Genomic DNA, 24,396 nt, shown 5'->3' with positions numbered 1-24,396 from the left:
CCAGTGGTTGTCAACCTTCCTAATGCCACGACCCGTTAATACAGTTCCTCATGTTGTGGTGACACCCAATTTCATTGTTACAAAGTGAACATAATTAAAGCATAGTGATTAATCACAAAAACAATATTTAATATATATGTTTTCCGATGGTCTTAGGCAACCCCTGTGAAAGGGTCGTTCGACCCCCAAAGGGGTCTCGACCCACAGGTTGAGAATCGCTGGTCTAGACCCAGCAGGACTGGTCCCACCCATCCCATGAAGCGAGCCCCTCTGGCAATGTCCTCCCTTCCTCCATCTTCTTGGCATTCTTTCTCTTCAGGGAGTTCCCCCATAATTCCACCACTTTGAGGAAATTATATGTATAAAAACCTAAGCGACCATCTGACCGTTCAACCATCCGACTGGTAGCTATGATGCGCAGTGACCACCAGGGGGCAGACATTCAACACAGGAGCTGCTGAGCTGCAGTTCCAGAGAGGAGGGAGCCCAATTCTAGGGTGTGTCACCTGAGAACCACCCACTCACAATCTGGGACCTCTCAGGGGATGTTAGAGAGCTGGTTTTGGCCCCATCCCTGCAGGCCAGGCCGAGAGACCTCACAGATGCACAAATCCATGCACCGGACCTCTAGTAACTTATAATAATAGCAACATTTATTGAGCAGTGAGAATGGGAGAAAGAGGAATGAGAAGACCATTTTGAAAATAGATCCCAGGCAAGGAGCTAACTGAATTTCTCTTCTCTCTTTCTGCCGCCCCCACCCCCAACTCTACTTCTCTCTCTTCTATCTCTTTCTCTCTCCCCTCTAACATCAGCTAGCAGTTTCTGAATCATTAACACTCCACATTAGAGCCCATTAGATTACAAAGGCATTTCACACAATTAGAAGTCAAAGCCATGGGCCCCATGGGCCCAACCACAGGATGAATTAACCACACTTCCTCCCCGCGTCTTGAGTGATCATTTCTCTGACTGACATAATAATTAAAGTTTGCAACATCGGAGACTGTGCCCCGAGAGGTCCATCCCTACTGACAGCCAGGCTGAGCTGCACGTCAACCACAGTGAAACCCACTGGAGATCCTGGCCGTGGGGTTAAGGGCATGGGGTCTGGCATCATCTACAACCGGTTTTCCATCCAGACTCTATTCATTAGTTGTGTGACTTTGAGCAAGTTATTTAACTTAATTTTTCTGTGTCCCAATACCTTCATCTGTGAGGTGGAAAAAGATAATTCTGGTAGGTTAGACTGCAAAGGGTCTGGGATTTTGCCTGCTTTGAATTTGAGTTAAAGAAAAGCCAGCCTCTCCAGAGTTGCTGACAGAGCTTTGCATGGTCAGCTTCGCTCTGCTCCTCAGCACCGGGCCTCCTTTCTGTCCTAGAGCACGTCTGAGTGTTTTCCTGCCTTAAAACCTTTGCTCGTGTTATTTTCTCTGCCTGGAATAATCTGGATTTTAAGCATAAAAATCATGTCCTCAAAAAGCTTTTCTTGACAACCTAAGCTAAGTAGCCTCATCCCCTCACCCACCTCGCTTTTCATTGTTCTCTATCTTTATGGCTTCTAGCATATTAGGGGCCAAGAGAAAAGCCAGTTCTCAGGGACCTGCAGAGCCTAGGGAAGACACAAGATTAAAGATTGCACTTTGAGGGGGGAGGACAGCACTCTTTTAAAAATGCAAGCATCTCTAAGAGGCACAAACTAACAAGTTCAACAAGTTCCTCTCATACTCTATAGGGACAGTGATGGTGAACCTTTTGAGCTCGGCGTGTCAGCATTTTGAAAAACCCTAACTTAACTCTGGTGCCGTGTCACATATAGAAATTTTTTTATATTTGCAACCATAGTAAAACAAAGACTTATATTTTTTATATTTATGTTATATATTTAAATGCCATTTAACAAAGAAAAATCAACCAAAAAAATGAGTTCGCGTGTCACCTCTGAGATGTGTGTCATAGGTTCGCCATCACTGCTATAGGAGAAGCTTCTGGCCTTAAGAGCCTTGAACATGAAAAGAAGTACTACCTCCCTAAACTATGAACTCGAATTCTTACCTATACCCCCACTGCTATCCCACCCGTAGACAATGAATTGCAAAAATGGGGTCCATACATTTTTACATGGTGGTAAACTTCAATCTGCAAATGTGTACTGGTTGTGCCCATATATTCGCTATCTTATGGCTGCTGTAACAAATTACCACAAAGAAGCACAGAAATGTATTCTGTTATGGCTCTAGAGGTTAGAACTTTGAAATCAGTATCACTGGGCCAAAATCAAAGGGTTGGCAGGGCCATGCTCACTCCAGAGGGTCTGGGAAGGAAATCTGCTCTTCGCCTCTTCCAGCTTCTGGTGCCTGCTGGCTTTCCCTGGCTTGCAGCCACATCACTTCAATCTTCAAGGCCAACATCTTCAAACCTCTCTTTATTTTGTCTGCACATCTCCTTCTCCTCTTCCCAGACTTTGACACCAGATGTGCCAAATCCCTCTCTGCCTTGCTTTGATAAGAACACAGCTGATTGCATTTAGTGTCCACCTAGATCAGTGGTTCTCAAACTTCTGGCCCTTTAAATACAGTTCCTCATGTTGTGACCCAACCATAAAATTATTTTTGCTACTGTTATGAATCGTAATGTAAATATCTGATATGCAGGATGGTCTTAGGCGACCCCTGTGAAAGGGTCATTCGACCTCCAAAGGGGTCGCGACCCACAGGTTGAGAACCGCTGACCTAGATAACCCAGGGTACTCTCCCCACCTCAAAATCCTTAACTTAATCACGTCTGCCAAAACCTCTCTTCTTTTTGCCACATACAGAAACATTCTCAAGTTCCAGGGATTAGGACGTGGCTGTCTCTTACTCAGAGGGTCATATTTTAGCCAACCACACCCAAGTTCGTTGTAGTAGGGGGATAAAAAAGAGCAAAGACTCCTTTTCTATAGGTGATGGCTGGGTGGAAAGAGAGGGCAGAAGAGGAATTGGGAAGCGAGTATGCTGGGAGTGGAGTCAGAGGCCAGACCCTGTGGACTGGGAAGCAGGAGAGCTGGGTCCAGGCCAGTGCCTGAAAGATAGAGAATCCATACCTTCCCAGGGTGTTCCCCTGGGCTTCGCCTCTGAGAGCCTGTTTGGGAACCAGAAGGTGGATTGGGAGGGAGTGGGAGTCTTGAGAATGGAGAAGCTTGGGGAGAACCCTTACAGAGAAGAGGGTCAGTGACATCTGTGCAATCAGAGGACAGGCCTGGGACACAAACAGGCCTCTTCCAGAAAATGGTCTCCATGGGGACAGGTCACCTTGGGCCTGGATGGAAGACAAACATGGAAAAGTTACCTTTGGCCCTTCTGCGCGCATCTTCCTTCTCGAGACACTCCCTTCTGGTCCTCCTACCTCTCTGTTTCTCGGAACCCCTTTCTTTAGCCCAGTGACCCACAGTAGTCACCTGCTCCTGGTGTACCCATCATGGGCTCTTTTCCCGTCCCTGATACACTTTCTGCAAAGCGAGCAGAATGAGACAGCAGGTGTTAAAAGCATTGTGTCCTAAGTAAGTCCCACTGCCTGGCTTTCCATTCTGGCTATACTGACTCCTGGGTATGCTCTCAGACAAGTGCCTTATAGGCTCATAGCTGAGACTTAGAATCTTCTTGTGTGAAGTACAGACCATCCGGCTGTTTGAAGAACAGAGCATAGCATGCAGCTAGCTGGCCGCCAGCGGGCCGTGTCAGCTGTCACTGTTATTTGCTTTTGTGGGTGCCTGTTTCAGCTCTCTGCTTGTCCTCTCTGTGCATGTGAACCGAGCGGAGGAGCTGGAAAGCTGAGGTCAACATGGACGCGGGCAGAGCTGGAAGGAAGGAAGTGGGGAGGCGGTGGGGTGTTGGGGGTCAAGGCTGTCCCTTGGTGGAAAGCATTTTTTGTCTTCTTTTTTTTTTTTTAATCCTAACCTGAGTATATTTTTTTCATTGATTTTTAGAGAGAATGGAAGAGAGGGGGAGAGAGAAAGAGAAAAGGACAGAAACATTGATGTGAGAAATACACATCAATTAGTTGCCTCAGGGCCGGGAATCTAGCCTGCAACCAAGGTACATGCCTTGGACCAGAATCAAACGAGGGACCCTTCAATCCGAGGGCCGATGCTCTATCCACTGAGCCAAACCAGCCAGGACACATTTTTTTCCTCTTTCCATCTGTTAGATGGTGGCAGCAAGAAGAGAAGCTGAGGCTGCATGCAAGTGACCAGGGACAACAGAGTACCATGGGCTGATCCCCACACACACTGCCCTTTGCCCCCCCCACCTCCCCCTCAGCTAGCAGTGGCCTCTAACATTCAGCTGACCCCTCAGCTTCCTAGTTCCTGGTCACGTAGGAAAGACAGGGGGGATCTGAACAGTGCTTCACTGAGTAGAAGAACTGGGCCTGTGGAGAAAGGTGAAAGGAGCAGGAATTATTTAGTTGGAGAAGAGGCAGCCAGGGAGAGATTTAATAACAGTCTTTGAGGATCTGAAGGGTTATTATATCGAAATTGGTGACCAGGTGGCCCTTCTCTGCTCAGAGCACAGGACCAAAATAAATGAGTTTACACTCCAGAGGAGGAGATGCTCAGGTTCAGTTAAAAAAAAAACAAAAACCTTCCTGTCAGGGTGGAAATGGGCCGTTAAAGGGACTGGAGTGGACACATTAGGTGGTGCATGATGCCCGGAGGACAGCCTCCCAAACAAGGATGCCTCTGTCCAGGCAAGGCGCTAGGGGCACACGCCCTTCACCGGGATGTCATGTGCCTCTCCGGTCCATGTAGTGATGGCTCCTCTCCCCACTACAGACCCCCCTCCTGCCTCTGGCCCCCAGGAACAAAATCCTAGGAATTGTGTGCAGAAAAGCAAGTCACCTTTTGGGGAGTGGGATGGTGGTGAGCCATGCAGAATGCCCTCAAACACCACCCAAATGTACAGGGGACTCAAGGGTGGCCCCAGTGCCTCCTCCCAGAGATGAGTTTTCTCTGTCGATGAGAAAACGGCCTTTCTGTTCTGGACATGATGACAAATTCACTACAGGGGATTGCTGACCCCTTGGCCCATCCATTCAGCAGACGGTAGAGGAGTGCCTAGGCTGCTCTGGAGAAAATAGCAGGACTGGCAGCTTCATGACACAGAGCTAATGCATTTAGCAGAGAAAATCAAAGAAACACAGATATCTGATCCAGCTCAGGCTCGGCTCTTCTCACAAACGGAGGCTGTTGGCAGAGAGGGGCTGGCCTGTGTGTCTCTCTCAGCGCTGTAGTCAACCACGTTACCTACAATTTAGCCCTAACTCGCTGCCTAAATAGTAGCTCATTTAATCTTCATGTGATCACACGGAGGTTGCTGTTATTACTCCCTGGCAAAAGAGCGGTAGCAACTTCCTAGGGTTGTTGCAAGTTAAACAAATGAGGACAGTAAAGCACAGGTGCTCCTAGCAAGTGCCAGGTAAGTACCCACTGTTATTGCCGCCGCCGCTGCTGTTGTTAAAGAGACTAAATGGTCTGTCCAAGGCCACACAGCTCATAAGGCAGAGCCAGGCCAATCCGACACCCAAGTCCATAACCTTTCTGTCTACTCATCACACACAGAGGCACCACACGAAGCAGGCAAAAGTGTAGCTTCTTGGGGCTAGAAAGACAGAACAGATTTGAATTCCAGCTCTGCCAGTGACCAGCTGTGTGCCTTGGACAAGACGCGTTGCCTCTCTGAACTTGAGTTTGTGAATCTGCATATGGGGATAATAAAGGTACCCACCTCCAAGTTAGTTGTAAGGAGTAAGTGTTCTAAAACACAAAAGCTCTCAGTAAGAGCTTAATGCACTTAATTATTATGACTCTCATCAGCCACTGGAGGGGCACAGATGTCATTCAGCAAACTCTACGCTGGCCAAGAGGAGCTGCACTGCTGGGGGTTTCAGGTCCCCGGAGACCCCCTCCTAACACATGCCCCTATACTTGTCAAGGGGCAGCTTTTCTGGCAGTTGAAGATATTGCCAGACAGTGTGTGTTTCTCTCTCGTTAAATTCACAAACACTGGCCAGAAACTCCCTGAGGTCCTACACTGAGAACTCCAGGTACATCTACAGCAGTTTCAGAGGTTTCCGCTTTCGTGCGGCAGGCAGAGCAGCTGACAGCCCCGCAGGGCACTGCTTCTGTTTTTGAAGGTCGGAGTGGGCTTTCCTGCTGCAGTCTGCACACGGAGAGCTCGGAGACCTGCCCGGAGCTTCTGAGAGCCCCATGCGCCCCGTGCATGACACATGCCTGCATCTAGACACCAAGGGAGAAGGCAGCAAGGTCCTGAGTTGGGAAGGCTCAGGGGTGGGTTCAAAGACTTCGGCTGCTCCTGCAAGAAATAAACTGGCTCCTGTTGTCGTTCAGCTGAGACCTACGGTCTCCCATTCCTGTCCTGAGACGCCTTCTCTAAGTCAGGTTTCATTTTTTAATCCTAGAGTTTTTGCGGGGATTAAATACCAATGTCCCTCTAATTAAATCCTTTGCAATAAATATCATCTGTTATTGCAAAGCACAGGTGACAGAGACCCAAAGCGCAGAGCAGAATCCTGTCTGAAGCAGGCTGGCTCAACCCCGGCCAGAAACCCAGTCACCACCCAGGACCTTCTCATTGCAGACATAGCTTCCCATCTTCCCAGCACTGTACTTGAAGTGCTTTGAATATATTAACTCATTTCATCCTCACAGCAACCCTATTAGGTTGGAAATATTATCATTTTTATTCTACATATGGGGAAACTGAGGCACAGAGAAGAACGTAACGAGCCCAAATCCAACCGCTATAATCTGCCGAGCCAGGATTTGAACACAAACATTTGGCCCCAGAGTCGCTGCTCTTGACCTAGGAGCTGGACGCAGGCCTCTGCTTTGTGCACGAGCAGGGGCAACACCTGAGATCTCAGGACCCTAAAGGAAACTGAAGTAGCCTTGAGGACGGGAGCGGGGAGGCAACAGGCATGAACATTACATTAGGAACTGAGTGCTAGACCCCGCTTCTTCCCTTTCGATTTTCTTTTTGGTGATGGTAGAGGAGGGTTGGTTTATTATCACCTTCTAGTTTCGTCCCTGAAAAGGAGTATTTATTCCTAGATGCAAGTCTAAGTATAGAGCTTAGAATGATGTTTTCAGCCAGCTGACAAGCAAGCCAGCATCCCACAGACCCAGGGTCAGGGCAGCAGTAGCAGGACAGGTCCACTGTATTCATGGAGTGTGTCAGGGCTCATGAACTATCAGGGCCCGTGTGGCCCTGTCAGGGCCCAGAGGCTGTGTCCAGCCCAGGGTGGCCAGCAACTAGCTCCAATTGGAGCAAGCACCTCAGGTTAACTCCTCCCCTTCAGTGTAGCCATGGTGACCCCAGGACTCTGACTGACAAGTGTTTTCAGAGCAAAGCTTGGAGAGAAGGTGAAGGGAAGAGCAGGCAGGGGACAAGAAGTGAAGGAAATGGGTGAGTCTAGTGTGTGTGGTCAGGGGCATTCATGATGGAGGCCCCAGACAGCTCTGACATCCCAGGGCTGTAGTCTTGGCTCAGTTCATCCAGGCTACCCAAAGGTCTGAGTTCAACTCCAAGACTACCCTGGGCATCTATGGAAGTTCCCCAAAGCTTCGCCTAAGCCTGTGGAAATGATGCTACTACAGCTTAAGGCATCTGTCTCCCATTCTTTCATGACCTTGCTTCCACTACCTAAGAAACCAAACTTAGTGAAACTCCCTTGGCTCTCAGCTCACAAGAGGGATGGACAGTGGGGCTTTCTGGGGTTCCCAGGTGGAGCTCACATCCGGCTCTTCAATAGGATTGGTTCCAGGTATACCACTGAGGCACAGAGTCTGGGGAAGGAGAGCCTCTGTTCCCCACACAGATATAAAGGTGACTGGTGCCAGTACTAGCACAGGTGCAGAGCAGGAAAAGTCCAGAAAGAAGCCAGTCTTTGTACTGGGCCCTGGGGGGCGGGGGTTGTACCACATGAGCGCTGCCTGATCAGATCCCATGCTGACCCTAAACAACCAGCTGGGTTGAGTTGGTGCATTCCAGCCCACCTAGAGGAGGGAACCTTCACCATCAAATAGTTTCCAGTATTATTTTCTGGCTGCTCTGTGCATGCACACTATCTTCCCCCTGCCTCCCCAACAAGTCCTTGAGCTTTTTTTTTTTTTTTAAAAAAAAAAAAACTAGTCATAAGCGATGATATTTTAAACATTTATCTCAAAAAGTAACAGTCACATTGACGGATGGCTTGCTTAATGAACTGGGAGAACTAGCTGGAGGGTGTGGTGAACTATGTGACTCATCTCCACTCATTAGCTACCCTCGAACAGAAGCAGGGGAGTCCGTGAGGGAGGGGGCCAGGAATTAGACTGCCGAGCACCAGCTCTGAGCCAGCCTCACTGCCCACAGCGTCTTGCATATTCTGCACCACCCCCTTGAGAGGGAGCTGTTGCCTTTAGAAAGGAAAAGGCATGCATGAAGCTGTAGTATTACGGGAGAGGCGTTCTTGGGGAACTGGGTCCCCTTGGCGATTTCATCACGTCTCAGGCCCTGGCATCCTTAGCCTTGCAGGCCCAGAAAACTCACCAGGTTGGAACAAAGGGCAGGCCCATTTCTCAGGGACAGACTCTCAGGAACCAAGCTCAAGAGCAGATGCTAACATGGTCATGGCAATGAGAGGTGCACCCATCCCATGGACCTGCACAGGGCCTTGTTGCTCTGTGGATGTTGAAAGCCAAATAATTCACCAATGGCCGCCTGGTGAGTGTGGAATCAGAAGGGGGGTGGCCACTGGGGGTGCTCAGAGGACTCTGTAATTCTAGTTCATCTACTGAGTGTCAGCATCGGAGTCACCTTCTCTGGGCAGCCTCTCTGTCCCCACTTCCCACGCTATACCACGACTGGGCCAGCACGCTGCACTGTGCTCCCAGTATGCACAGCCCGATCATGGCTCTGACCGCACTGCGCAGCAGTCTTCACAATCACACAACAGTTGGCTTGCCCACCGCATGTCATGCTGCTCTGAGGCAAGGAGGGTGCCTTATCTCTTCGGTGCCCATCGCCCACTATCTAGACTGGGTCTCAAGAAATATTTAAGGTGATGTGAAGATTATAAATCTCTGGGCCAGGATCCCTTCTCACTGGGCAGCTGCCTGAATGAGTCTGTCAATTTTGGGTTCTTTCTTGTATAAGCTGCGTGCTGATGTCACCCTTGTGTTTGTGCTCCAAACAGGATATTTACTGCTGTGAGTTTATTTTCTACTAGAGGCCCGGTGCACGGTATTCGTGCACTTGGTGGTGGGGGGGGGTGGGGGTTCCTCAGCCCAGCCTGCACCCTCTCGCAGTCTGGGAGCCCTTGGGGCATGTCCAACTGATGGCTTAGACCAGGGGTGGGCAAACTTTTTGACTCGAGGGCCACAATGGGTTCTTAAACTGGACCAGAGGGCCAGAACAAAAGCATGGATGGAGTGTTTGTGTGAACTAATATAAATTCAAAGTAAACATCATTACATAAAATTGTATGGTCTTTTTTTTTTTAGTTTTATTCATTTCAAATGGCCCTCGGGCCGTAGTTTGCCCACGGCTGGCTTAGACCCACTCCCCAGGGAGCAGGCCTAAGCTGGCAGTCAGACATCTGTAGTGCTGCCTCGGAGACCGGAGAGACTCCCACCACCGCCGCTGCACTCACCACCTGTGAGCCCAGCTCAGGGCTTGTGGCTGAGTGGCTTTCCCACTGTGGGAGTGCACTGACCACAAGAGGGCAGCTCCTGCATTAAGCGTCTGCCCCCTAGTGGTCAGTGCGCGTCATAGTGATGGATCATTCCGCCATTTGGTTGATTTGCATACTAGCCTTTTATTATATAGGATTAGCAAAGTTATAATCACATGCCTTCCCAAGAGTGTACCCAGACACCTCCACTGAAGGTTTGTGTATCTTCAGTCACCCAATCAGGTGACCTCCCGGGTCACTCCTCCCATGAGATCTATGCATTTGGGGAGTTTTCAATATTTAGCTCTTAGATAACAAGCAAAATGTATAATGATAGGGGACTGGTTAAATAAGCCATACCTCCTGACAATGGAATATTGTGTAGCCAACACAATAATGTTTACAAAGTAGTTTTAATAAACCACCATAGGAATGCTTATATTACAATATAATGAGAAAAAAGAAGTAGGTTAAAAATTTATGTACATCATATGATTTTAGCTATGTGACTAAAAGGCAAAGATAAAATACTGGGAAAGATATATTAAACTATTAAAAGTAGCTACTTCTACATGGTGAGGTAATAGGTAATGTTCCCCCTTTTTCTTTATGCTTTATGTTCTTCCCAATTTATAATAAGTACTAGAGGCCTGGTGCATGAAATTCATGCATGGGTAGGGTCCCTAGGCCTAGCTGGCGATCAGGGCCAATCAGGTTCCCCACCTCCCCGCCTCCCTGCCTCCTCCTTGCCTCCTTCTTCCCTCATTCCCTCAGTTCCCACAGCTGCCGCTGGTTGCCTGCCATGTTCCACACTACCCGCTGGTGGTCAGCGCACATCATAGCGAGTGATCAAACTCCCGTTCTTCCTGTCAAACTCCCGAGGGGACACTTTGCATGTTAGCCTTTTATATATATAGATTATGTTGCTGTTATAATTAAGTGAAACAATAAACTTGAAGGAAAAAATTCATGAATAGAACATTTTCCACTTCTCTAAAACTATACTGCTGTTTAATTATATATCCTCTGATCAATTTTTTGTACCTCCTAGAAATTGAAATGAAAAAAGGTCTCCTCCTTCCCATATCCCAGGCAGAAGAAATGGCCTAGTGTGTCTTAAACTGGAGTCTAACTTCCCTACCTGGGTTATTTTTCCCATCCCTGTCACCCTCTTGTCACCCCTAGTGCTTTCCTGGGACACCCGAGTTAGCATGCAGCACCCCTGTCGGCATGGGAAATGTGTAAAGATGAGAAAATACAGATGCTGCTTCCACTAAAGGACTGGGTAGGTGCTGACATGCCTTCAAATCCCTTTTAATAATCATATGATGCTTTACTCAAATATCTCCCACGTAACATTTTTTAAACTTTGGTCTTGTTTCACTGAGGTAAAAATCACATAACATAAAATTAACCATTTGATGGTGAGCAATTCAGTGGCATTTAGTACATTCACAATGTTGTGTAACCACTGCCTCTATCTAGTTCCAAAATGTTTCATCACCCAAGCCAGATACCCAGAAAACAGTTCTTCCCCATCCCCCCCCCCGGCTCCCAGCCCCTAACATCACCAATCTACACCTGTCTCTATGAACTTACCTAATCTGGGTTTTTCATATCAATGAAACCATGTGATATTTTGAGTCTGGCTTCTTATACTTAGTACTAGAGGCCTGGTGCATGAAATTCGTGCACGGGGGGGGGGGGGGCGGGGCGGGGCGGGGAAGGTATGTCCCTCAGCCCAGCCTGCACCCTCTCCAGTCTGGGACCCCTCGAGGGATGTCTGACTGCCCGTTTAGGAAGGACTGACTGCCCGGTGTGGGATCGGACCTAAATGGGCAGTCAGACATCCATCTCACAATCCAGGACTGCTGGCTCCCAACTGCTTGCCTGCCTGCCTGCCTGATTGCCCCTAACTGCTTCTGCCTGCCAGCCTGCTCAGCCCCTAACCACTCCCCTGTCAGACTGATCGACACCTAACTGCTCCCCTGCTGACCCAATTGCCCCCCACTGCCCTCCCCTGCTGGCCTGGTCCCCCCAACTGCCCTCCCCTGCTGGCCTGGTCCCCCCAACTGCCCTCCCCCTGCTGGCCTGGTCCTCTCTTGCTGCCCTCCCCCTGTAGGCCTGATCTTCCCCAACTGCCCTCCCCTGCTGGCCATCTTGTGTCCACATGGGGGCGGCCATCTTTGACCACATGGGGCAGCCATCTTGTATGTTGAGGTGACAGTCAATTTGCATATTACTCTTTTATCAGATAAGATAATCTTTTCCAGGTTCATTCCATTTTGTGGCCAAATAATATTCCATTGCATGAATCTACCACATTTTGTTTATCCACTCATCCACTGATGGACATTTGGGCAATTTCCACCCTTTGACTATTGTGAATAGGGCTGCTATGAACATGTGTGCACATGTACTTGATTCATATGTAATATTAATGAGCTCATATTCTAAGGTAAGTATTTGTGCTCACCATCTCAAGACTTCCATCAGGGGCCTCCCACATCGAGGAGCAAACTAGGACAAAGCCCCAGCGAAATCAGCAAGATGAAATCATTGTAGATTGAGAAGTAACCAGCCATGGCAAGCTCGAATTGTAGATTTATTTCAGGAACAAATTAGTGGGAGAAAAGGGGGACATGACAGAGAAGAAGTAATTACTACTACACATCTCTGGGAGTGTCATTTAATCAAGCAAAATGCTGGCAATAGAATTAGCTGCATCCTACCTTCTCATGTTACTCATTCTATATGCCTGAGAGTAAGTCCCACTGTGTCTCTGGAACACCTCAGGCTGCAGTGGTGGCTGGGCCCCCAGACATGTTCCGAGATGAAGAGCCACACAGCTCAACTGACCACCGGCTCTCAGGTGCTCCAAGGTTCACCCACCAGCTTCTCCAAACCCTCAGAGAATGGCTTCGTCCAAGCAAAGAGGTGAAGCTAGACATCATCCCACTCCTATGTGTGTCTCCTGGCCACATTGGGCAGCAGGATACCAATGAGGAAAAACAGGGTGGGAGTACAGTGTAATGGTTGGGAGACCAGACTGTGGAGCGCAGAGCTGCCCGCCTGTGGTTGAACCCCAGCTCGCTTCTTACCAGCTGTGTGGCCTTGTGAAAGCACAACCACTCTGAGCTTCAGTTTCCCAAATATCAAACTGGGGATAGTGAAAAGTACCAATCTCATTCAATTGCTATGAAAATTAAAGAGAAAGTAGGTCACTTTAATGAAAGAGCTCAACAAATGTTAGCGAGGGTGGTATTGGAAACAAATACCAAGAGCAGGCCCCGGAATAGAATCTCTCCCCACTCCCAGGAAGGCCCCAGGAGGCTGATTTAAGTCTCCTAGTCTTCCTGAGGCAGCTGCTTCCCCAGCCTCAGTCAGGCACAGCCTCAAAGACCCCCTCCCAGCTTAGGCTGATGCCACCAAATCCATGGAGCCGTCTATTCTTCAGGGGCACAGATTGTCTCGGGCTTCGCTCATCTCCTGCAGCACCTGAAATGCAGCCCTCACACACCAAGCAGGGCACAGAGGCCAATATCGGCATAAATCCCACAGCGACACAGAACAAGGGGCTATCTATTCTTTGGGCTCTTTGTTTTCTTCTTAAGGAATGAAGTGTGTGTGTGTGTGTGTGTGTGTGTGTGTGTGTGTGTGTGTGTGTGTTCTTGTTTAATGAATACATTTAAAGATATTGAGGTAATAATTGGTAATACACAAATATGGCAAAAATGAATGCAGGGATGAGTAAACTCTGGGAAATATTGATTCTAGTCTAAGGTACCTCTGGACCTGTGACTGTGATTTACACAACATCCCTCCAGGTCATTGGATTTCTTTAACTCAGTGCCACATTCACCAGCCTTTTCCTTATTTACACTCACTCTGAGCCAGGTCCTTTATTAAGTGTTGAGAGACGCAAAGGTGAGAAAGAAATGATCTCTGCTCTCCTCATACCCAGGGGAGAAGGCGGGCGTGTCAACCAATAGCACAAGGGAGGGAGCAGCCAGAGGGAATTCCTTCAGAAGTTTATGTCAGTGGTGCTTCTAGGCTGAGCTTAAAGACTCCCAAAATACCTGATGAGACTCCCTTAAGGAAGTTGGTCGCCCTAACCCAGGGGTGGGCAAACTTTTTGACTCAAGGGCCACAATGGGTTCTTAAACTGGACTGGAGGGCCGGAACAAAAGCATGGGTGGAGTGTTTGTGTGAACTAATATAAATTCAAAGTAAACATCATTACATAAAAGGGTACGGTCTTTTATTTTTTTTAGTTTTATTCATTTCAAACGGGCCGGATCCGGCCCGAGGGCCATAGTTTGCCCACGGCTGCCCTACCGGTTTGGCTCAGTAGAAAGAGCGTCGGCCTGCGGACTGAAAGGTCCCAGGTTCGATTCCGTTCAAGGGCATGTACCTTGGTTGTAGACACATCCCCAGTAGGAGGTATGCAGGAGGCAGCTGATCGATGATTCTCTCTCATCGATGTTTCTAACTCTCTATCCCTCTCCCTTCCTCTCTGTAAAAAAATCAATAAAATATTTTTTTTAAGAAGGAAGTTGGTCAAAAGAGATACTGGAGCTCTGCAAGATGCTGGTGATTGTCTGGGCACTGAGATAGCATGATATGCATGTAATGGAATCATGATCCATGCAGTGGTGCTCCAAGGTTGTCACATTATAATGCCAGTGCTATGGCATGGTGGTGTGTGAGGTGTGGACTCTGGGTACAATCTCACACTGTAGTATTGTTATTGTTGTGTTGGTGCCAAGACCCATTTTGTCATGGTTAATGTTTTGGTCACGTGTGTGCCATAGCAATTGTGTCACGGTGTTTGGTGCCAGGTTGCTAGGATGTTACAGGGCCATAGCAGCTTTGCTGGGTTCTGGCTTTGTGCGCTTGCACCGTGGAGTGGTGGCGAGGTCCATGTGATGCTTCCTTTCTTACATATCTTATCTGCAAGGCACATCTCAGCCTTCTTGTGCTTAGGAACAGTGGCTAGCACTTCAGCACTATACTTGGGGGCATTTTAGACAGTGCAATCACCAACAAGGAGCACAAAAATGCAAGAGGAAGAGGAAACGTGGCACTGACTAGACTGTGGAAAGGACAGTGTTTACAATACGAGAGCTGAAACAAGGAGGCTGAGCATCAATTTAATTCAACCTGAGTGGGGAACACACACACTGGGTGACTCAAATTCTTCTCCACAAATGACATGAAAGCACCATGAAGATTGGTGTTGGGGTTACAAATAAATTTTAGCCAGTGGGCAAATTTGCAAACACAGAATCTGCAAATAATAAGGATGGATTATAAATGGAAGGAACATATGCAGAGACTTACAGGACAGAAAGGATCATTCTAAGTGCTTTATATCAGTAACACAATGAAGCCTGTCTTACTACTGTATCATTTTACAACTAGAGAAATGGAGGCAAAAAAAAAAATAATAAAGTAAAGGATCTTGCTGAAGGTCCCACAGCCAGGAAGTGACAAAGCCAGCATGTGAACCCAGGTATCTTGCTCTAGAACCCCCCAGCCTTAGTCCACATTGTCTCTGGGTAGCAATTGCCACCAATGGCCTTCGTTTCTCAAGAGAAACACTTGGAAGCTGAAGACCTGAACCGGCACCTTTCCTCCAGCATGGGAGTCTGGCTCATCCTTTCTCATCCAGAGCAACGTAAGCTTTCCTGAGACTTCCCTCGAGGCTGATCTCCCATCTGTCATTTGGTGACCTCCACTGAAGCTTCTACCACTGGCCTTGTCGTTACTGACACATCCACCTTGGCTGCCCTGCCTCACTGGGGAGAGGGCCATTGGACTATAGAGTTGCTACTTTCTTAGAGGATACTCTCTCAAAGCTTTTCTTTTTGAGAGGTAGGGAAGAGTGTTGCATGGTATCCTCAGGACAAGTCATCAAGGCTAGAAACATGGTGCCATCTCCACGGCTCAGGCAAGAGTTCAGGTCCCTACATGGCAGTGATTCCCTGACTCTCTGAGCCCTTTATCCACTGCTGTATGTGCACAAAGAGGGGAGGGTGGTGTGGTAGAATGGCTACAAACACCAACTTTGAAGTCTGGGAGATTTGTGTGGCTGTGGAAAAGTTACAAACCACTCTATGCCTCATCTTCAACACTGTAAACTAAAAGTGATACTGCTTGCCTTATGATAAAAGTGGAAAAGTAAGGGAGATAATGGTACCTGCTTTATAAGGTGGTTGAGAAAATTAAGAAAATTCACACAAAAGACTTCATACAATACCCGGTACCAAGAAGAGCTCAATGAACTCATCTTATTTTCCCCCACTTATATTATTGTTAGTGTTCTGCGCCTACCACCATCAATTCTGAAGGTCTTTTGTAGTTTCTTGCAAGAATTCTAACACTTCAAAATCAAATAAAACTCTTGGTGGTTTGTACATATTGCCTAAGCTCCTAAGGCAGGCATAAAATTGGATATCTTTATACCCACCTTCACCATAAAATTCCCAGACATTCAGGGACTCTAGGAAGGTGGTAGCAATGGTGGTATAATTTTTTTTATCTTTTTTCATCACTCCACAAACAGACAAACTATGATAGCAAAATCAAAATCCTGCAGACAACATCTACAGCAAAACAAGAATCTAACCAGCCCCAAAATATGAGCAGTTGAGAAAAAAACACACACACAAATATCCCCCAAACCATGTGACATCAACAAGTGTGTGAGGAAAGCAAAAAGGACACAGGATTTATGTTAAACTCGGGATCCAGAAAACCCCAAATTGCCAATAGAAGAGACAATGCCTTAGTGAAGGGAAACACAATTTGGGGGAAACAGCCATAACCAGCAGGGACCTTGCAGGCTTCAGTTTGTGACCACAAGATCAGAGAATGCTGGGGCAGCCTGGGTTCTAGGAACTCTTAGAACTTACAAGAGCTCCCTTCAGGACAAAGGTGTGAACTGAATAGAAATTACTCAGGTAGAATCTAATTTCCATAGGACAAGGCACTAGGGGAAAAGGAAAGAAAAGTCCCTGATAAAACTGGAGGAGGTTAAATGAACCAGCAGATGTTAGAATATATAAGCCATATATTTGAGCACTTGGTAATAACAACAGAACAGTGAACTCCAGAGCTATGAAGCTAGGAAAACAATCCTGGCCCACTCTCCTTACCAAAGTGAATAGAATAACTCATGCCCTTTAAGCATAAAGAACAAAAAAGGATTGTGTTTCAATCCCACACAAAGTTATTTTAAGAAAAAAACAACAAGAAGAATGAGCAGAATAATGTCCTTACAGACAATGAAATGTGACAGAAATAAAGAGTAAAAATGCAAAGAAGAAAAGAAAGAAAACTCCAGGCACAGATGGCTGCCCTGGTGAAATCTATCAAAACACTTAAAAGAAATAATGTCAATCTTACAAAAACTTTAAAAAAAAATAGAGGAAGAAGAAATACTTCCAAACTCATTTTATGAGACCAGAATAACATTGGTACAAAAACCTTATAAAGATACCAGACATTACAGATTAATGTCCCCCATGAATATAGATATAAAAACCTTGAAAATATGCAACTAAGATCAACAACATATAAAAAATGATAAAACTTTATAACCAACTAGGATTTACCTCAGACATGCAAGGTTGGCTTAACTTTCAAAAAGCAATTAACCTTACTATATAAACAGGAAAAAGGGAGAAAAATCACATGATTGTTTAGTAAATACAGAAAAATCCTTTCACAGAATTCAATACATATTCATGATTAAGAGGGGGGGAAACCCTCTCAGCAACTAGGAATAAAAAAGGAATTCCTTAATCCCCATGTTAGTACAGGTCTTCTAAAAAGCAGATAATAAGGCAGGATTAGACATGCAAGAAATTTATTAGAGGACAATATTGTGAAAGGAGATGAGGAGAAGGCCTAGAAGAGAATGAGAGACTTGTCAGATCCTGATACAAATCTGGGGAAGGAGTGGGGGAAGAAGGCAGGTGATGTAGAAGCATCTGAAACTTCAGTGAAGCTTTTAGGGAGTTAGGCAAAGCCATCAGGGAGTCCTCAGGCCAAAGTCATGGCCCCCCAGAGGAATCCCACATCTCCTAGGCATTGGCTGGGAGAAGTCTTTGGGAAGTCTGACTTCAGCTAAAAGTGATGGATTTCAGAATGCAACTGTTGGGCTCTCTGTCTTTAAGCTTTCCACGCTTGGAAATCTGAAAAGTGCATTTTCATAGCTACCAAATGGTTAGAGGGTATCTATGAAAAAAAACTAAAATTAATCTCAGCCTTCATGGTAAAACCTGGGACACTTTTCTCTAAGATCCAGAATGAGTTGAGGCTGTCTATTCTTACCATTTCTATTCTGCATTGTATTGAAAGTCCCAACCAATGCAAAAAAAGAAAAAAAAAAAGCAAGAAAAGAGTATAAAGATTGGAAAGGAGAAGTAAATGATTGTATAGATAATATATCTATCAAAAAATATACTAATTAATACAGGAATTTAACAAAATTTCAGGATACAACATACAAATAAGTAACTGCATTTCTATACAGTAGGCCCAAACAATTAGAAAATTTGGAAAATAACATTTACAATATCATCAAAAAAAATCTAGGGGTTGTTGGAGCTTCCAGGGTTCAGAAAGTCCCAGCATCAAGAAGGGTTCAGGAATCTGGAAAAGGCTGCACGTGGATGACAGGAATCCAGAGACTAATAAAGAGTCCAGAGATGAGATATAATTTTGAAAGGCATTGGGGGTCAGAGGACCTTCAGCTAAAGGAACTGAAGACTCCCTCCTTGTCTAGGACCCTGGCTTGTATTAACACAATTTGTCCTAAGGCAAGGTGGAGATAATACACTTCAAAGGGTAAGGTTTCAAAGGGTACAGAGTCCATTGTCAGTTTGGGGAATAGCCTACGGCTATTCAGGTGTTTGGCCAGTAGGAGGCAATAACATGTAGATTAAGATGCCCTTTAACTGTCTGGCAGCCACAAATCAGTTTCCTATTCAGGTTTGGGGAAATGCCTTTAGCCATTCCCAGATGGTGACTACATGTGTGACTCAATCCTGTTGAGTCCCCAAGTTTCATCAACCTTTTGATGAAACTCTTGAAATTATGACATGCTGGAATTAGTCTACGGCAAGGAGTAAAGTTAATAAAATATATGCAAGCCCTCCATACTAAACACCAGAAAACATTTCTGGGAAGTTAAAGAAGACTTTGTAGATATATGGAGAGATATAACATGCTCTTGGATTGGAAGGTTCCATATTATTAAAATGTCAATTATCTCAACATTGATCTATAGATCCAATACAATCCTGTTATAAGTTCAGCTGTGTCCTCCCAAATTCACATGTTGCAGCCCTAACCCCCAGGACACCTCAGGAAATGACTGTATCTGGCAGGGCCTTTGAAGAGGTGATTAAGTTAAAATAAAACTGTTGGGTGAACCCTAATCCAACCTGACTGGTGTTCTTATATAAAGAGGAAATTTGGACACACAAAGACACCAAGGATGCCCACACACAGAGGTAAGACAATGTGAAGACCCAACATGCAGCTAGCCATCTAAAAGCCAAGAAAAAACTAAACTCACTGACACCATGATCTTGGACGTCTAGCCCCCAGAACTGTGAGAATGACTAAAACTTAAAAGCTTGATAATACTATTTGTCAATGAGGATATAGAGCAATTAATTTTTCGTGGATTGTTAATGGTATAACACTTTGGGAAAATAATTGTGTTCTTTTTTGTAAATTTTTGTTTCCTTATTTTTTAAAAAAATTTAATTGCGATGTAATTGATATAACATTATATTAGTGTACAACATAATTATTTGATATTTTCATATGTTGTGAAATGACCACCACAGTAAGTCATCTAGTTAACATGTCACCAGGCATAGTTACAATTTTTTCCTTGTGATGAGATCTACTCTCTTAGCAACTTTAAAATATACACTACAGTCTTATCAACTACAGCCATGCTATACATTACATTCCAGGAATTATTTATTTTTTAACTACAAGTTTGTACTTTTTGACCACCTTTACTTATTTCACTCCCTGCCACCAATCTGTTCTCTGTAGTTAAGAGTTCAGGGGTTTTGTGTGTTTATTTGTTTTAGATATAAGTGAAATCATACGGTATTAGCATTCCCTTCTTTCACTTAGCATAATGCCCTCAAGGTCCATTCATGTTGCAAATGGCAAGATTTCCTTATTTTTTATGATAGAATCAAATGTCACCATTTTGCAAACACATGAAATCATGAATCTGGAAAATGATTATCAATGGCTGTTATATCGCAAAGAGACAACCAGTCAATATGTGCCGAGTGATGGGAGCACAGGACAATGCCTACAATGCAGACCTACAGATAAACAAATCTGAATCAGACCAAGTCACTAGATCTTGCTGCCATTTTATAGGAAATATAGGGGACAAAGAGCCAGGGAGCTGACACCACAGGGATGCAGTCCCATCTAAAGGGATGCAGTCCCATCTAAAAACTACCTGGTCTCTCCAACAAATGAATGGAAGGGGATAACAAGAGAGCTGGGGGATCTATCAGCTGAAGAGACTAAGAGAAATATCAACCACTTGCCATGTGTGAATGTCATTTAGATTCCACTGGGGGAAAATACGAAAACAATTGTGGAAATTTGAACATTGACTAGAAAATCTATTAACTGCAGATAACCCACCCAAAAATGTATGTTTTCTTTTTGTCACTTTAGGCAGCCTCACTTTTGCGGGGGCCGGATTCGCTCTTAAACAAACGCTCCTCTCAGTGTGGTAAGCCAACAGAACTCTCCATCTGGACAGGCTGCCAAGCCTTAACGCTGGACACTGGCCGCCCAGGCCACCATCCCAGGCTGGAACAGCTGTTCCTAAATGCTGGTCTAAGGCACTCTGCAAACCCATAATCAGGCAGTTGGCACCCAGCTGGCATGTCCAATAATATATTTCAGACACTCAGGTAGCTCAATCACCTCTCCTACCAAGAGGTCCCTTCTGACCTGTCCTGCCCATGGGTTTCTACACACACACACACACACACACACACACACACACACACAGTAACTAGCAGTGTCTTATAAGAATAAGCACCAGTGCTTGTTTCAGTAGCACATATCCTAACCTTGGAATGATACAAAAAAGGTTAGCATGGCCGCTGGGCAAAGATGACATGAAAATTCATGAAGTATTCCATATTTAAAATGTAAAAAAAAAAGAATAGACACCATATATCCACCTATCACCTGCAGTGTCAGGACTGCATTCAAACCGCACAATGACCCTGGAAGGAGATATTATTATCCCATTTTACAGATGAGGAAATGGCGAGGAAGCTTTAAGTAACAACGAAAACCACATACACTGTAGTTGGTAAATGGCAGAGCTGGGATTTAAAATCAGGTCTATCTGCTTGCAAAGCACGTTTATTTAATCACTACACCGAATTGCCTTCTTTAGCAGCAAAGAGGCTATTCAGGCATGCCCTCGGGGGGTCCCAGACCTGTCTCTTGCTTCAACAGTGTTTGGACAGAACAGACCCAGGGACCCCCTTCTTCCAGCCTCCAGCCACTCTCCTGCGTCTTATCCAGTCACCACCTTCACACGGGACCAGCCAAACACCGTTTTTTTTTTCTACCTTAACTCCTTATTGCTGAACAACAATGAGCTCCCAAATTCGTCAGAATTATTCCACTGAGGTGGAGGCTGCGGTCAACCACCCGGTCAACCTGCACCTGTGGGCCTCCCACACCTACCTCTCTCTGGGCTTCTATTTCCACCATGACAATGTGGCTATGAGGGTGTGGGCCAATTCTTCCCTGAGTTGGAGGAGAAGAAGCTTGAGGGCACTGAGCATCTCTTAAAGTTGCAAAACAAGCTAGGTGGCCACATTCTCTTCCAGGATGTGCTGAAGCCTTCCCAAGATGAGGGGGGGGGGGGGGGGGGGGGGGGGGAGGGGGAGGGGCAGGGAGGGGGAGGGCAGACCAACTCAGGACGCCATGAAAGCTGCCCTGGCCTTGGAGAGGAACCTGAACCAGGCCCTTTTGGAGCTGCATGCCCTGGGTTCTACCCACACAGACCCTCATCTCTGTGACTTCCTGGAGAAGCACTTCCTGGATGAGGAGGTGAAACTCATCAAGAAGATGGGCAACCAGCCAACTAACAGCCCCCAGGCTGGGTTGGGTGAGTATCTCTTCAAAAGGTTCACCCTCAAGCACGACTTGGAGCCTTTGGAGCCCAGAGGCCTTTGAGGGGCCCCTCTGCATTCCCCTGGTGTCTGGCTTTTACCTGAGCCTCTTTCCGAAACTACTAGCCATTCTTTTAACCACCCTGAAGCCCTCTCCCATGCATTGGACCAAATGAAACAATAAAGCTTTTTTGCAGTAAACAAACAAACAAAACCCACATGAACTGAGAAATTCGGGCATCCTGCCCATGTCTCCCCTTCCACATCTTCATTATGCCCCAATGTTGGGCATGTCCTCTGCTCCACGTAGTGGAGGAGCTGAAGGATGCATTCCACTGGGCCTGGAAGGATGTAAACACATCTGGAAGGAGGCTGCTTTGAGCAAACCACACTCCCCCCAGAGTATGGACAGGATTAGGTGACTATAAATAATCATAAGAGTGTGAAGAGATGCTCTCTCCTGGGGTTCCTTTGCAAGGGTTGATGGTAATTGATGAGGCTACAGGGACATGCCAATCCTCCTGCCCTCCGAACCAGGTGGAGTTATTTACAGAAATGTCACTTTCCCAGCCCTTCATCCCCAAGTCTGCCAGAGGCTTGGAGAGCAGCAAATATCAATTTACTGTTGCCCCGGGCACAGGCAATGAGCCACCTGTACACCCCACTGCCTGCAAAATAGGCTCAGGCTCCTGCTCTGGCTGAGAATTGCTTCCTCTTTGGAAATTTGGAGAGAGAGAGAAAGATTTGCCCCCTTTCCAGGCAGAGGGAGATCAAGTGACCTTCCTGAAACCATATCACAAACCACCACGTCAATAAAATCTAGAGTCTCCACATTGCTACCTCATAGTGGGGGAAATAAATTGGCCGCCAGACCAGAAGCCAGAAATGTGTATGCTGACCCCAGATGGGCCGTCTGTTAGCAATCGATATCTGAGTTCCAGTTTCCACATCTGTAAAATGGAAGCTAGCCCTAGCTGGTTTGGCTCAGTGGATAGAGCGTCGGCCTGCGGACTGAAGGGCCCCAGGTTTGATTCCAGTCAAGGGCACATGCCCGGGTTGCAGGCTTGATCCCTGCCGGAGACCAATTCCAGAATGACAGCAGGGCTGAATCTGGGAATGGCTGATGGCATTTCCCCAAACCTGAAAAGAGATAATTGCTTGGCTGCCAGACAGCTAAAGAGCATCTTAATCTAGATGTTATTGCCTCCTACTGGCCAAACACCTGAACAGCCATAGACTAATTCCCCCATTCTGACAATGCTTGTGTATATACCCTTTGAAGTATATATCTCTGCCTCACCTCAGGACAAGTTGTATTAATTAAAAGTATGGGGTCCTGAGACGAGGAGACCTTAAACCTTAGAACTTAGATCTTAGTTTCCTTTAAGGTAAGCTCCTTTGATCCCCAAATGCCTTTCAAAATTATGCTTCGTCTCTGGACTCCTATTTAATCTATGCACAGCCTTCTCCAGATTGCTGAACCCTTCTTAATGCTGGAAAAAGAACCCTGTCAGATCCCCAGTGTGGGGCATGCAGGAGGCAGCCAATCAATGATTCCCTCTCATCATTGATGTTTCTAACTCTCTCTCCATCTCCCTTCCTCTCTGAAATCAATAAAAATATATTTTAAATAAATAGATAAATAGATAGATAGATAAAATGAAAGCCAGTCTTCCATCACAGGCTAGACACAAACAGTTTTTGAAAAGCATAAATTAGTGATGGAGTTAAATGATCAGTATCATGTAAGAGATTGTCATTATTATTGCCATGATTACAATGCAGTCCTAAACACCACTATTAGGGGGGCCCCTGATACGTCTCAGAAAACGCCTTACAATTGCACTGCCAGCACTCACATGGCCTTGTTGGGCAGTGGCAAGAGCCAAGTCGAAATGCAGCCTACAGGTTTGATTTCCCTGGGCATCTGCATGGTGAGTAAAGATTATTTTGTTCTAACAACGTTTATGTATGTAAAAAAAAACCCCACAATTTTGCAACTAACTAAAACTTTTAGAAATCAGAGAGCCCAGCTACATTACAAGGTTGCCCAAGTTGGACCTCAACCAGTAATGGATGGGAAATTCTCATACTCCTTCCTTGCTGAGGAAAGACCACACAGAAGGCTCCTCACAGCCAAGATGTCTGAGCTGACTATGCAGAGGCCAGAGGGAGTGAAAGACTAATAAGCAACAAGACCCCTCTGCCTGATATTTGGGCTTCTTCTGGGGGCTCCATGAGGACACTTCTGCCCACAGCACCCTTGTGCAGTAGATCTCCTGGATGCTACCACCCTTTGTAGCTCCCACGTGACCTCTTCCAGGCCTATAAAATGGGTAACTTGGCCTATAAGCAACAGAGCTGGGATTTGAATCCAGGTCCATCTACTTCCAAAGGACCATAGCATCCTCCGGGTCTATAACTAGTTCCCATAGCAGGGGAGTCCAGTCAGAATCAACAGTTCTTCACGTCAAAAGGAACT

General features: G+C 46.1%; 1 non-coding gene and 1 pseudogene across 1 annotated transcript; both read left to right on the top strand.

The window, feature by feature from the left end:
• Positions 1–20,823: 20,823 nt before the first annotated feature.
• On the top strand, positions 20,824–20,930 carry LOC139019078 (U6 spliceosomal RNA). The gene has a single exon (XR_011472982.1). It is a non-coding gene; the product is annotated as a U6 spliceosomal RNA (small nuclear RNA).
• A 460-nt stretch (positions 20,931–21,390) lies between these two features.
• LOC139018369 (ferritin light chain pseudogene) lies at positions 21,391–21,978 on the top strand (annotated as a pseudogene).
• Positions 21,979–24,396: the final 2,418 nt, after the last annotated feature.

This window comes from Myotis yumanensis, unplaced genomic scaffold (assembly GCF_028538775.1).
Source record: "Myotis yumanensis isolate MYYU_CA2020_CCGP unplaced genomic scaffold, mMyoYum1.0.hap1 SCAF_10, whole genome shotgun sequence".
In the NCBI taxonomy this organism is placed as follows: domain Eukaryota; kingdom Metazoa; phylum Chordata; class Mammalia; order Chiroptera; family Vespertilionidae; genus Myotis; species Myotis yumanensis.
Note: the sequence above shows the minus strand (reverse complement) of the source record. Positions and strands in the feature narration are given on the sequence as shown.